Source organism: Trachypithecus francoisi, unplaced genomic scaffold, assembly GCF_009764315.1.
Source record: "Trachypithecus francoisi isolate TF-2019V2 unplaced genomic scaffold, Tfra_2.0 Lachesis_group7, whole genome shotgun sequence".
Classification (NCBI taxonomy): domain Eukaryota; kingdom Metazoa; phylum Chordata; class Mammalia; order Primates; family Cercopithecidae; genus Trachypithecus; species Trachypithecus francoisi.
In genome coordinates, this window is record NW_022681472.1 from 36,740,371 (window position 1) to 36,755,129 (window position 14,759).

Sequence of the window (14,759 nt, forward strand, 5' to 3'; positions counted from 1 at the left end):
TCCACAACTAAGTTTTTTTTTTTTTTAACATTTAGAAATCTGAAAGGAATTTGTTGGATATAAAAGAAAAATGCCGTCTTGAAGAAGATATGCCTTAAAAACAGCAGAGATTAACCAAATCAATACACAAGATGTGGAGTAATGGTTTGAAAATAATATGAAAATTTTGCTGAAAGCAAAATGTTCAGATTGGTTAGAGACAAGGACAGACTGACCTGTGTTCCATCACTTCCTAAATAAACCCTGGGAGAGACCACCCTATCAAAGAGAGTGAGAAGGTGACAGGCTTACTTAAAAGCCACTCTCCTCTCCCTCAAGCCATGACCTTCATAAGAGAACATCATCCCATCATTTGGGATCAAACCCACGTAAATGAAATGGATCAATAAAAATCCATGTATTATTTCTGACATGGTCATTGTTATAAATGTACTCAGCAAATGTCTTGAGGTACAGAAGTAGGAAAGTACATAGAAGGTGTCTGCTAGTTTATCTCCTTCAGTGCAAGAGTTTCTGGGTTTGAAGTACTTAGTTGGATGTGACTTTTCATATACTTATTTATTAAGTGGGCTTAAACTTTTAATCTGTTTAATAAAATCAGCTGCAAAAGTATTAAAACCTACTACTAAAGACATTTTGTAGACAAATATCTAAAAAGAATTGAGGTCAATCAATTTCATTGTAATTTGAAGGTTTTTCTTCTTTATCCCTTAGTTAAGTAGGGATAAGAACTAAGGCCTTCTTCACCAGGGCAAAATACCTTCCTAACATATTATAAGTCATAAACAGATATACTTTGGAAATGAGAAGATTTGGGTTTAGCACACAGACTGAATCTGAAAAACCATCTAAGGTTGGAAACAGGTTCTCCAAAGAGACATGCCTAGGTTTCTTTGGAAAACAGATACATTTTCTTTGGAGAAAACACACATTGACAAGGATCTCAAATGCAGTCAATCCTTTATCCTTGCTTATTATTCCTTTATCCTTTCTTATTTTCTCGAAATTTCTTCTTAGGCTCCTGACTCCATACACTAAGGGACAGGCTATTTAGATGACATTGTAGGTACAGAATAAAAAGAGCAATTGACCAAAAAAAAAAAAAAAAAAAATTGTCCAGTGCAGAGATGCTCCTACTTACTGGCTATTTACACTATGAGGGAAACACTATTATTATTCCCATTTCACACACGAGGAAACTGAAGCATTCAAAGATCACTTATTTGCTCAAGGTTACACAGTAGTATGGCAGAGTGAGGCAGAAACTAAAAACCCACGGTCTGGTTCCAGAGTACAGGTGCTTTATTCAATATTTATTTCATTTTTCACCCCTTCACCCACTTCCTTATCTTCCATTTTGCCTGCAAATGCTAGAGTTCCACCTACAGTGGAATTATAAGCTAAGAAGTCACTGATCTCCTGGTCTGGTGAAATCCTAGCCAGGACTCAACCTTCGCAGGCCTCCCCTTCCAGTAACGATAACATAGATTAGCAACCAGAAGTCAGACAGGAAGAGTCTACAGATTCCATCCCAAGCAGCCTCTCCATACCTTGATTCCCCCTTCTTGCTTCCTATCAGTTCAAACACTAATTTATGCATTAATATGGGAGCCAACAAGTAGCCACTTCTTCAGGAATCACATGCCCAGCCTGGAAGGTCATCCCAACACCACTCACGCAAACAAGGCAGCCTCCAGTCATCTACTCCTCGATTGGAAAGAAGAAACCAAAAACACTTCTGACTATAATATAATTTGCAGGACTATTATCCTCAAACAATATGAATTACTTAGGAGTTCAACGTCAAACATAATAATTTCACTTCTGGGCGTCTACTCTGTAACGAGAATGTGCTAGGCACTACAAAGGCTATCAACAGGAATAACTTATTAACCCTTCCCTCATGGCAAATTCCCCTTCTGCGAAATTCTTTACTTCCATTTCCTACTTGGTCAACTATTTCAGACTGAGCATATGAGACTCAGGAGAGACACTCAGAGTTGGGCCCCTTAAGAGAAAGGCCAATAGGGGTGGAGGGGCCTTGAACTGTAGAACCAAAAATACTTCAGTAGAAAGCCAGACAGAGAAGAAATATTTATTATTATTATGCATATCACACGCCATGAAGCAAAATCAATATATTTCGTTTATTTATTTATTTATTTATTTATTTTATTTATTTTGAGACAGGGTCTCGCTCTGTTGCTCAGGCTGGAGTACAGTGGCACGACCATGGCTCACTGTAGCCTCAACCTCCCAGGTTTAAGTGATTCTCCCACCTCAGCCTCCCAAGTAGCTGGGACTATAGGCACATACCACCATGCCCAGATAATTTTTAAAATTTTCTGTACAGGTTGAGTTTTGCCATCTTGCCCAGGCTGGTCTCAAACTCCTGGGCTCAAGTGATCTTCCCGTCAAGGCCTCCCAAAGTGCTGGGATTATAGGCATGAGCCACTGCACCTGGCACAAAATTAATTTATAAGCACCTCATTGAATCTCCAGATAAACTACTAGAAAGTCTCTAGAAAGGAATGTTAAAGCAATTGTAGTGATAAACAGTGACTGTGCAATACTCATAATTTCTAATTTAAGAAATATTGAAGGAGACATATTCTATTTCCTGTATGCCTATTTTGTTTTAGTGACTAGTCTTCATCAATGGACTAGTGATTTCAGCACCTTCAATTCTATGGGAGTCTCGCAAATCCACTAATAATGGAGATTTTCAGAAATATAACTTTAAGCAGTTTATAATCAGGAAGAATACAACCACCCAAATTGCCAAGATAAAAGGTAAAACGTAAAAGCCATGATTTGGTGTGAGGTGGGCAGAGGCATTTCCTGTACTCTAAGAAAAACAACAGTGTTGCACAATAAAAACCAACTGATGGTTGGCTGTGGTCTCTGGGTAAGGAGTGGTAAGGACAGAGGCAAACAACCTCAATTAAAGAGGCAGTCCCTAAACATCCTATATCTAACTTCTTTGGGAGAATTTAGAATGTAAACCCAGTGTTGGCAGATTTTCTTATTTTTCCTGAGAAGCTAGAAGCCTGGATTTTTATATACCTCACAATGTTTAAATATATACGGCTAATGTGAATACTCTACTGTCCAGCACTAAGTGGGCAGACAAAATATGCTTGAGGATCAGGTCTGAGGGCCATTTGGAATATGGTTTCTCCCAGGTGTGAGTAGGATGGGATTTTGATAGGAAATGTCTTGACTTTCAGTCCCACAGCTATGACTCTGTGACCTAGAAAAAAATGCTTAAACTTTCTGAGGTGAGTGTTCTACTGCGGAAAGATACTTGGATACTAACAGTCTATGCAGATAGGCCAAAGAGTATAGTCACTAAGAAAGGATGCAGACTTTGGGACCAGACTGTCGAGTCCAAATGTGGCCTCACTACTCATCAGGGCAAATCATTCCACCGCTCTGTGTCTCAGTGTGTTTTTCTTTACAATAATGCTGACCTCACAGGGTGTTTAGGAGTTAACAAATATTATCTATTTTTAACATATATGATTGATAAAACAGAATCCCTTACCTTCCTTCCCAATCCCCAAGCAAATTAAAAAAAAAAAAAACAAAACCAGACTTCAGAAGAGGCAACTTTGTACTAACATCTTTCTGAACTTGGATATGCAAAGTTCTTTATATATGATATAGCATTGTGTTTTCAAATTGATGTAGTTACAAGAAATTTTAAAAAGTTATTTTAGTTTTTAAATTAAATTTAAAAATTTTAGTTATAGATTCACAAGCCATTACTTATAATAAAGAGGGATCTCACGTACCCACTGCTCAGTTTCCCTCACTGGTAACTTCTTGAAACACTTGAAATATAGTACAATATTACAACTAAGGTATACACATTGATAGAGGAAAGATATAGAACACTTCCATCACCAAGTATTACTCATGTTGCCGTTCTGTAGGCCCACCCACTTCCCTCCTGCCCCTACCACATCCTTAAGTCCTAGCAATCACAAATCTCATCTCTATCTGTACGATTTTATCATTTAAAGAATGTTATATAAATGGAGTCATGTGGGACTGGCCGTACTCACACAGCATGGCTCTCTAGAGATTCACACTAGCTGTTGCATGTATCAGTAGCTCCTCTGTTTTATTGTATTGGAGTAGTATTCCATGATACGGATGTACTGGTTTGTTTAGTCACTCATCCATTAAAGGACATTTGAGTTATTTTCAGTTTTGACTATTACAAATAAGGTTGCTATAAGCATTAATACACAGGTTTTTGTGAGAATGTATCTTTATTTCTCTGGGATTAAATGCGGAGGAGTGCAACTGCTGTATCTCAAAATCCTTGGCTGGGTGCAGTGGCTCACACCTGTAATCCCAGCACTTTGGGAGGCCGAGGTAGGCAGATCACCTGAGGTCAGGAGTTCAAGACCAGCCTGGCCAACACAGCGGAACCCCATCTCTACTAAAAATACAAAAATCAACCGGGCATGATGTCACACGCCTGTAGTCCCAGCTACTCGGGAGGCTGAGGCGCAAGAATTACTTGAACTCAGCAGGCAGAAGTTGCAGTGAGCCAAGCCTGTGCCATTGTGCTCCAGCCTGGGCAACAGAATGAGACTCTGTCTCACAAAGAAAAAAAAAAAAAAAAAAAAATCCTGAAATTACTTACCTCTGCAAAATCCCTTTTACCACATTAAAATATAAAAATAAAAAAAGAACCTGGTTCACTGGTTCTGGCGATCAAGATGTGAACATCATTGGTGGGGGAGCCATTATTCGGCCTACTGCGCTCATCTCCTTTTATCTGTAGGTTTCAGTCTTTTGTTAAATGTGACAAGTCTTCAGCTATGATTTCTCAAGTACTTTTCCAGCCCCTCCCTCTTCCTATGCTTCTTAAGGGAATCTAATGACACAAGAGGTAGATGTCAAGTGTAGTTCCACAGGTCCTTGAGGCTGTATATTCTATTTTCTCTCTAGTGTTGAGACAGAATAATTTTGATGGTTCTCTCTTTACTGATTCTTTCCCCTGACCCCTGCATTCTGTTGTCCAGCCCATGCACTGAGATTTTTATTCTGGTTACTGTATTTTTCTGTTCTAAGATGCTCACTAGGTTCTTCATTATATTTCATATTTAGTTCCTGAAGTTTCTATTTTTTTCATTTGCATCCAGCATGTTCAGAATTCCTCAATGATGCATTTTTATGATGGCTGTTTTAAAATCCTTAGCAGACAAGTCTAACATCCCTGTCATTTTGGTGCTGGCCTCTGTTGACTGCCTTTTTTTTTTTCTTCATTCATTGTGAGATCTTTCTGGTTTTTGGTATAACAAGTGATTTTTTTCATTGAAACATTTGGCTATTATGTTATGAGACTCTGGATCGTACTTAAACTTTCTATTTTAGTTGCTTTCCTCTGTTACCACTCCAACAAGGGAATGGGGAGACTGTGTTATTATTGCCGGTTATCCTGATGACTGGGGTAGAATCAGGTTCCCTACTATACCTCCCCTGATACCTGAGGCTGATGCATTCTTACTGCTAGGTAGGGGTGGGAGTTCTGGCTCTCCATCGGGCCTCCAACAATACTTCCTGGATGGGAGAAGCAGTGTTTCTGGTTCCCACATGATGTCCACTGACACCACCACAGTCGGAGAGGAAAAGGGCTCCTTATTACTGTCAAGAATTGGGGAGAGAAGAAACCCAGGTTCCGCATGTGGTTTCTACTTACATGCGGTTGGGGTGGAGGCTTTTGTTACTACGCAGCAGAAATGAAAGCCTTGGCTCCCGACTCAGTTTTCTGTGACACTACCCAGTGGTGAGGGCTGGGGTGCCTCAGGACACCTTAGCCCTCAATTTAGAGCTGGCAAGGGTGGAAGTCTAGGCTTCCCTATCAGCTTTTGCTGGTAGGGTGAGGCCACATTTTTTTTTTTCTGTGGGGTTTGGCTAGAGTACAACAGTTATTATCTAAAAGTTTTCCATTTTGCTAGGCTCTACCTTTCCTGGTCCTCTGGTTTCAGAAAACAGATTTTTCATCTTTTACTTATTTGCTTTTGTATGTGCCTGTTGGTGTTTTCTGCTTGCTGCCTTCTTCATCAGGAATATATGGGATCTTAGTCGGGTGTGGTGGCTCACACTTATAATCCCAGCACTTTGGGAGGCCGAGGCGGGTGGATCACTTGAGGTCAGGAGTTCAAGACCAGCCCGGCCAACATGGTGAAACCCCATCTCTACTAAAAATACAAAAATTAGCTGGGCATGGTGGGGCATGCCTGTAATCCCAGCTACTTGGGAGGCTGAGGCAGGAGAATCACTTGAACCTGGGAGGAGGAGGTTGTAGTGAGCCAAGATGGCACGACTGCACTCCAGCCTGGGCAACAAAGCAAGACTCCATCTCAAAAAAAAAAAAAAAAAAGGAATATATGAGCTCTGGGAAATATGATGCAAAAAGAAGAAAAGCCAGGGTAACTCACTATTGTGTACTGCCTGGGTTTTGAGGTCTATAGATATTCTGCCATCTTTCCTCTACCTTCCAGAATCTTCTTATGTTTGTTTTATGTACAATGTCTAGGAATTTTAGTTGTACTTAGAGGGAAGAACAGGGAAAAGTATGTCTACCCCATCTTCCTGGAAATAGAACAAATTCTTCCTTTCATTTTGAGGTTAAAATTAGAAAGCTCGTTAAGTAAGGACATTCGATTTGCTATACTGAAAAGGCTACATCCAATAGTAGCAAAAGTTTACATAAAATCAATTTAAAATACTTTCAAAATACGTTAAGAAAAACTTCAAAATCATATATTGAACCCTTCAGAAAATCAATTTTAAAATAATATATTTAAAAGTTCTCAAAAAGTACCCAAATGATGTTAACTTTTTGTTTCAAGATATTTCAAGAAAATGAAAGGAAGGGACTTTTTCTATGCGGTTGCCATTTTGCAATTATTACCCTTAATACGAGAGTTTTTAGTTTTCTTCCTACTTTGGTAATTATTTGAAGGCTTCTTTCTTTCCTAAGCTGTCTATAAGAAGTGGCTACATAGGTCTTATGTAAGATTATATTTATATTATCTCAAAAGTGTTCTCCCCAATGGCTTTTTATGGGATTTAAGAGAACTGGTTGTACATTATGAGTGTCAGTCACTATATTAGAGCAGACAAGTTCCAAAAATTACATCTATTTTCCTTTAACCAACCCTTTATTATAAGTAAAATGTACACAGTGGCAAAAACAGTGAAAAGTAAATGGAAATCTATGTGAAATACATTAAGATGAAGTCCATTTTCTTTTTTCACAGTTCAACATGAAAGATTACTGTTAAGAAATTTGAGAGAAAGTATCAGAGTCAAATAAGATACAATAAATGGCAAGAAATGTATAAATAAAAATACCCTTCAAATTGATGAAGGCACTTTAAAACAATCTAGGAGTAGCTCTGAATTAAAATGGTTGTTGGGCCTTTACTTGGAATAGTTCTTAGAAAAATCAGGGCTCTGATTTTATGCTCCATGCGCCAATTAGAAGCAAATGGTGATTCCTCGGGCTAGACTCTAAATTCATCACGTTATTGCTTCATATAGCCATTTTCTCTTCCTTCGCTGAACAGAAGGAAACTGCATGGTACAGTACTCAGTGAAATGTAAAATAAGGATTAACAAGCCATTCTGGAGATTTAGCAAAATGAAGCTTCATCAACCAGCTTGACTCACAGCCAACCCAGCAAAAAGCACCCTAGAAAGAAAACTAAACAGTGAAGTGACAAGTAGCACAAAAAATTAAATAACTCAGGCATTAAAATCATGAAAAGGTGCATTGTGTTCTGTGATCAACCAAGCCCATTACTAGAATAACAAGAGTCCGTCCTGTACTCAATATGCAAGTCCAAAACAGCCCACTGGCCTACTGTGAAATCTGCTTTGGAAAGAAAATAGTATATTACTCTACCTATCTCCACAGAAGTAAATTTACCAACAGAGAGGAATAGAAGAATATATAGGACTTTGTGAGGATTTATTTTCCCTTTATGTAAAAAGGACACATGACACATCCTTACAGGGCTGAGGTATAGCAAAGGCTATGCCATCTCCAGGTGTCTGAGACCTGGAAATAATGTTGAATACATTTGAGTTTTGTTTGGTCAGAGTAAGTCTTTCATATGCAAAACTGAATTGCTAATACAGTCAGGTAAACTTAAGTACACAGTCAATATCTGAAGTCTTTGAATGCTTAACATTATAGCACGCATTTTGGTCAATTATTTTCGTTTGGTTTAGGATCTTTTTCATATACAATTCTAATTCTTCTAGCAAGTAGTTACACTTTTAATCTGGCTTGTTTTTCCAGTTTATTTCATAATAAAATTTTGCCTTATTTAATAATGAATATTTACTCTAAATCAGAATTTATTACTAAGAGTACTGTAAAAAGAAGTCATCTAGTTCATTTCTTCATCTTCAGACAGGAATACGTTAAAGTAGTTCAGGGCAAACATGAGTAGTTCTTACTCTGACTGTTAGGGAAGAAGGCAAGAAATGTGTGTGTGTATATAAAAGGATGCAATAACAGGACATAAAAGAAAAAATATTTGAAGCATATAGAAGTGGAATAGTTTCTGGAATATATAAAAATACCTACATATTGATAAGAAAAACACAAACAGCCCAAACAAAAAATAGGCAAAAGATACAAACAAATGTCTCTCATGAGAGAAAGCACAAATTGTTCATAATTGTAGGAAAAGATGTTCCACCTCATTGGCAGTCAGAGAAATGCAAATTGAGGTGCATAATAAGATATTATTTCATATCTACTAGACAAGCAAATTAAAAAATATAATGTTAGGTTATGGTGTGGAGGAGGTGCATTGGGATACTCTCATTTACTGCTCGTGAGAAAGTAAACTGATATAACCACATTGAAAAAAGTTTCTCATTGCCTTTTAAAACGTACATGTCCATGACTGATGATAAGCACTTCTACTCTAAGGTACATGGCCCACAAGCTAAGAATTACTTTTATATTTTTAAAGAGTTGTGGAAGCGGCCAGGCACAGTGGCTCATGCCTGTAATCCCAGCACTTTGGGAGGCCAAGGCAGGTGGACCATGAGGTCGGGAAATTGAGACCAGCCTGACCAACATGGTGAAACCCCGTCTGTACTAAAAATACAAAAATTAGCTGGCCATGGTGGCATGCGCCTGTAATCCCAGCTATTCCGGAGGCTGAGGCAGGAGAATCGCTTGAGCCCAGGAGATGGAGGTTGCAGTCAGCTGAGATCACACCGTTGCACTCTAGCCTGGGCAACAGAACAAGACTGTGTCTCAAAAAAAAAAAAAATTGTAGAAGCAGCAACAGCAACAGTGACTGACTATATGTGCTCTTGTAATGCCTAAAATATTTAGTACCTCACCATTTACAGAAAAAGTTTGCTGACCCATTTTAAAGAAACTCTTGCATATTCTTTACATTGTGTTAATAATGGAACAGAATGATAAAACCCAAATGTCTATCAACAGGAGAGTGGATAAGTCAATTGTGGAATACTCATACAACAGAACTCTATTCAGCAATGAAAATGAACCACAGCTAGATGCAACATACTGTAATCTCAATAATAACTGAGTAAAAGAAGCAAGTCACAGGGCACACTGAATAGGACTCGAGTTGCACAAAGTTACAGAACAAGCCCAGCTAATGTTTCAGGGATAAGCGCATGCATGTGGCTCTATGGCTATGGGAGAACAAACCCTCGGCTGCAAGGCTACACTGCAGTCAGTCACCTGGGCTGGCCAGACACCCCTCGTTGGGGCTGGAGACCTAAGTAAGTCATTTTGTATGTTGTCCACTATGATTTAAAGAATTCTGACAGTTTTAGGAAAGGGAAGACATTTGAGGTGTCATTGGGCTCCTCCTAAATACATATCAAAGATCAGTGGGGAAAAAATACTGATTTAAAGCTTAAGATTTCTCAGAACCAACATTTACTCTAATTTTAAAATACTTTGGTACTGTCTAATTACCTCATTCTTTTTTTTTTTCCAAAAATAACTCCTCAATATCTATTATCTCAAGAGAGCTTTACGTCTGGGTGTGCTTCTTTGATTATGTATTATTTACCTCCCAATTCCTTCCTAAAAGGATTTGAAGCAGCCCGAGTAATTTACATGTTTATGAAAAAAATGTACTAGACACAAGTGGAACACTGTGTTTCAACAGCAGTTCATTAGAATTACAGCCGGTTATCAATGCTATTTTTATGATCTTTAATCCCCCAAAGTCCATTACCCTTCAAAAGAATAGTTCCTGGCACTAAAATAAGCATTCCATAATCATTATTAACGGTGGATTTTTTTCACCTCTCTTATTTTTTTCTCTACTGCATTTAACATCATAATGTGTTTATCCTTGCTATAGTTAGGGGGTCAGGGTTAGGGCTAGGGTTAGGACAAATAGCAAAATGACTATAATACAAATAGCAAAATGACTATAATACAAATAGCAAAATGACTATAATACAAAATTAGACAAATAGCAAAATGACTATAATATCTTTTGGTGTAATCAGAAAGAGCTGGGTAAGGAGATCTAGAAAATAGTGGGAAAGTACTAAGTCACAAAAAAAGAGCCCAAATAAATCTGCCTTGCCTATTTAATGCAAACAAACACATATCTGAACAGACAAGCAAACTAACCCCACCACCCACCTTCAGAAAAGTTAGCTTAACATGCCAGTGGGAAGATCTAGAAATGCTAAACTCTAACAAGAGCAAAGGAAAGTTGTTATGGAAAATATCAAAGTGAAAGGATTTAGATAAACTGAAGAGGTTCATTTATCATCCTTAAGGAAAAAAGGTACATCAGCAAAGGACAGTTTCTTTCTTGTCAATAATAGCTGATCTGTTTGTTTTTAGCTTTTTGAGAAAGCATTGTACCACATTCTTATTGCTCACCACTGTAATTCAATATGCTAAATGATTTTTACAAGTGGAGATTTATCACAATTCTGTCAAGAACTGTGAAAGATCTGAGATTTCACCCAACTTATAAGTTAACAAGTTGGCCTGCACATTTTTACAGATGCTGGAAGAAGATACAAAACTCCTGGGTCTGAGGCAAAGGACTTAATTATTTACCGGATAGTTAACAGCATTAAGTTGCTTTCATGTTCAGTCACTTCTACTTGGTGCCCAAATACAGGGGGCACTGAGGAGGGACTCGGGCAGATGCTGTGCATGCAGTGGGGTTTGTATCATACTTAAAGAACCCTGAGTTTAGGGAACATGAACTGTTCATAATGGAGCCTTGCCCTGCTAGGAGACATTATCTTTATTGGATCGTACAGTAAACAAACCTACCTTTTGCTCTGGAGGGAAACACTATCTTTAGCTTCTACAGCTTTATCTTCTACAGCTACATTACAAACATCCTTGAAAAGACAGTTTCGAACAAAAGGGTTGTCAGTGCCTCTGCTTGCACGACACGCAGAAACGTGAGAGACCATGAAGAATGGTCTCCCAGCATGCTCATTTAAAAAACAAAAACAAATCTGTGAGGGAAGACGTTGATTGAAATTGCATTAAAATTATAGATTAATTTTAAAAATCACACATGATCCTATATTGAGTCTCTCAATCTAGAAACTCTGCATATATCTTTCTACTTACTCTTAGCTCTTTTATGCATTTCAATAGTTCTACAATTCTCTTCACAAAGGGCCATGAGTAGTTTCTGTTGCTAATGTAAGTGGTATTTTTATATAATTAAAACAATCTCAAACAATTACCTAATTTTCCTGGTGTACAGGAATACAACCACGACATGTCCCACAATTTTTCTACACTCTCTCCCAGGTAATCTGTGGAATTCCCTCTTGGCTTTATCAATCCATAGCATTCTATAAATATTCAATGAGTATTCTATGTCCCTGGGGTGGACTATAAAACAGGAACACATCTATGGAGCTCTTATTCTGTGCCAGACTCTGTTCTGATGCTGTCTATATGTTAGCTCTTTTATTTCTCACAAAACCCTATGAGACATTCTGTTATTTAGATGAGGACAATTAAAAAGATAGGATATGTAACTTGCCCAACATCACAAGTAAGTGATTGGTTCCTACAGACTAGATCCAATGCTAGACACTGAGGAAATAAATATTAAGATGTGACATCTGCCTTCAAGAAGCTCATAGTCCAGTGGGAGAAAGAGAGACCACTAACCGGAAATTATAGCAGAGTGTGAAAGGCATTTTGAAAGGGATTTGTAATAGAGCACATGGGAATGCAAATAAGGGACATTGAAACCAGATTAGGTTAAGGTGGTTGGCCAGTCAGGATCAGCTTCTCAGAGAATAGGACACCTGAAGAGGGAAGTCAGCTGACAAACTCTAGGGAATGGTTTATGAAAACCTCAGGCCACACGTGAGGAACCCTGAGTTATACAACTAGAACACAGATTACACAGCAGAATGCCAGAAATGAGGCTGACTGACCACTAGGGTGGTCACTAAAGACTCTGTATGCCACATTAAGGAGTAAGATCTCTTACCTGGAGACAATGTTCAGAAAAATCAATGAAAGATTTTAAAGAATGACCTGAGCAAATTGGCATGTTAGAAAATTCTCCCTGGCAGGAGGGTGGAAAATATTGATAATATAGTCCAAGTGTGTCAGAATGGAGACTAGCTAATACAGGAACATATGTCATCCAGATGATAAGGGTCTAAACTAACAGAATGGCCGAAGGACTTGAAATCAAAAGCAGATTCAATATTTAATAGATAGAGCATACAGACCTTGAAGGATGAAGAGGCATCAAGAGTGATTTCCTGTTTTATTTGCCTCATCTATTGAATGGGAGACAGTAAGCCAAAGACTACAGGAAGATGTAAGATGTGGCAGAGGGAAGCATATTGGGGCATACTGACAAGCTGGCTATTTGCACATGCCGAGTTAGAGCATCATATAGCAAAAATTCATTTTGTATCAGGCACCTAAGGAATTCTCCAAAAGATGCACTAAACACAATTCTTTTCCCCTATGATCTAGTAGAGAATACAGTCATGTTTCACTTAATGACAGGGGTACATCCTGAGAAATGCATCATTGGGCAATTTCATCATACGAACATCAAACAGTATACTTACACAAACCTAGATGGTATAGTGTACTACATACCTAGGCTATACGGGTAGCCTATTGCTCCTAGGCTACAGTTTCAGCCATGTTACCGTACTGAATACTGTGAGGCCATTATAACACAACACAGAAAAGATACAGTAAATATATGATTTTATAATCTTATGGGACCACTGTTTTATATATGATCCATCACTGAAAAAAATGTTGGTATGTGGTACATGATTATATACATATATAAATAAAGAATTCGCAGTAGGACTTGGTAAATGCTAAAGTCCATGAAAGCTTCAACAAGCAGTCAAGGACCAGTTTTATCAATGGGATTTTTAAAATGCATCCTAAGTCACAGGATGAAGAAAGAAGAAGAAGAAGAAAAAAAAAAACCCTGTCCAGGTGCAGTGGCTTACGCCTAAAATCTTTTGGAAGGGTGAGGTGGGAGAATTGCTTGAGCCTAGGAGCTCAACTCTGTAGTAAGCTATGACTGCATCACTGCACTTCAGCCTCAGCAACACAGCAAGACCTTGTCTCAAAAATAAATAAATAAATAAATAAATAAATAAATAAATAAATAAATTTTAAAAAGAAAAAGAAAGAACAAAATCTGGACAACACTAGTTTAGGCATCTGTCTGAATAAAAGTAAATCCAGGCTGGGTGCAATGGCTCACACCTGTAGCCCCAACACTTTCGGAGGCTGAAGAGGTGGATGGCTTGATCTCAGGAGTTCAAGACCAGCCTGTGCATCATGGCAAAACCTCATCTCGCAAAAAAAAAAAAAAAGAGAGAGAGAGAGAGAAAAATCAGCTGGGCATGGTGGTGTGCACCTGTAGTTCCAGGCTACTTGAGGGGCTGAGGCGGGAGGATTGCTTGAGCGCGGGAGGTCAAGGCTGCAGTGAGCTGCGTTCACTCCACTGCAGTCCAGTGTGGGTGACAAAGCAAGACTCTGTTGCAAAAAATAAAATCCATTTGTGAATATTAAAATGACAATATCATTTCCTATAATGAGGCAGTGAAGAAAGACATTTATTCTGAATCTAATTTGATCTCTGTTAGATATGACAAATCCATAGAATCTTTACACGTCAGAATGAAGGGGTTTCTAAATGTCAACCAATTAACCATCAAATGTTGATGTCCCTCTACAGATTCAGCAATATTAGCTTGATCCAAAATTGTATCCCTCGTCATGGAACTGATTCAACAAATGAAACAGCATTACAACTTTTAAAATTAAGTTCTTCATTGAGCAGTATGCTTTTTTCAACATCATATAGAAAGAATAATGAAAATTGTTTCTCAAGTTCATGGTATATACCATTTTACCTCCTCAGAAGGACATGAGATCTGATTTAATAATTCACTTTTAATCCCAACTGATCTCAAAACTAATGCTGATTTTTTGTGGTGGTGAGCTTTAACAGGAGAAATTATATGAGAATTGAGAGACAAAGCATAAAACACGCCTTGTATCAGATCTCTCTTTAAATCTCAACTCAAAACCTTCTTAGCTGCATGAGATAGGCAAGTCACACTACCACCTCAACTAGATTTTCTCTCCAACAAAGTAGAAATTGTGAGGCCTTAATGTACGATACACATTACTGTGCTTAAAAAATACTAGTTCCTTAATAAAT

General features: G+C 38.1%; 1 protein-coding gene across 4 annotated transcripts in view; it reads right to left on the reverse strand.

Annotated features, from left to right (window-relative positions):
- The window catches only part of PAG1 (phosphoprotein membrane anchor with glycosphingolipid microdomains 1), a 139,831-nt gene that overhangs the window by 106,068 nt on the left and 19,004 nt on the right, over positions 1 to 14,759 (reverse strand). The window lies entirely within an intron of this gene.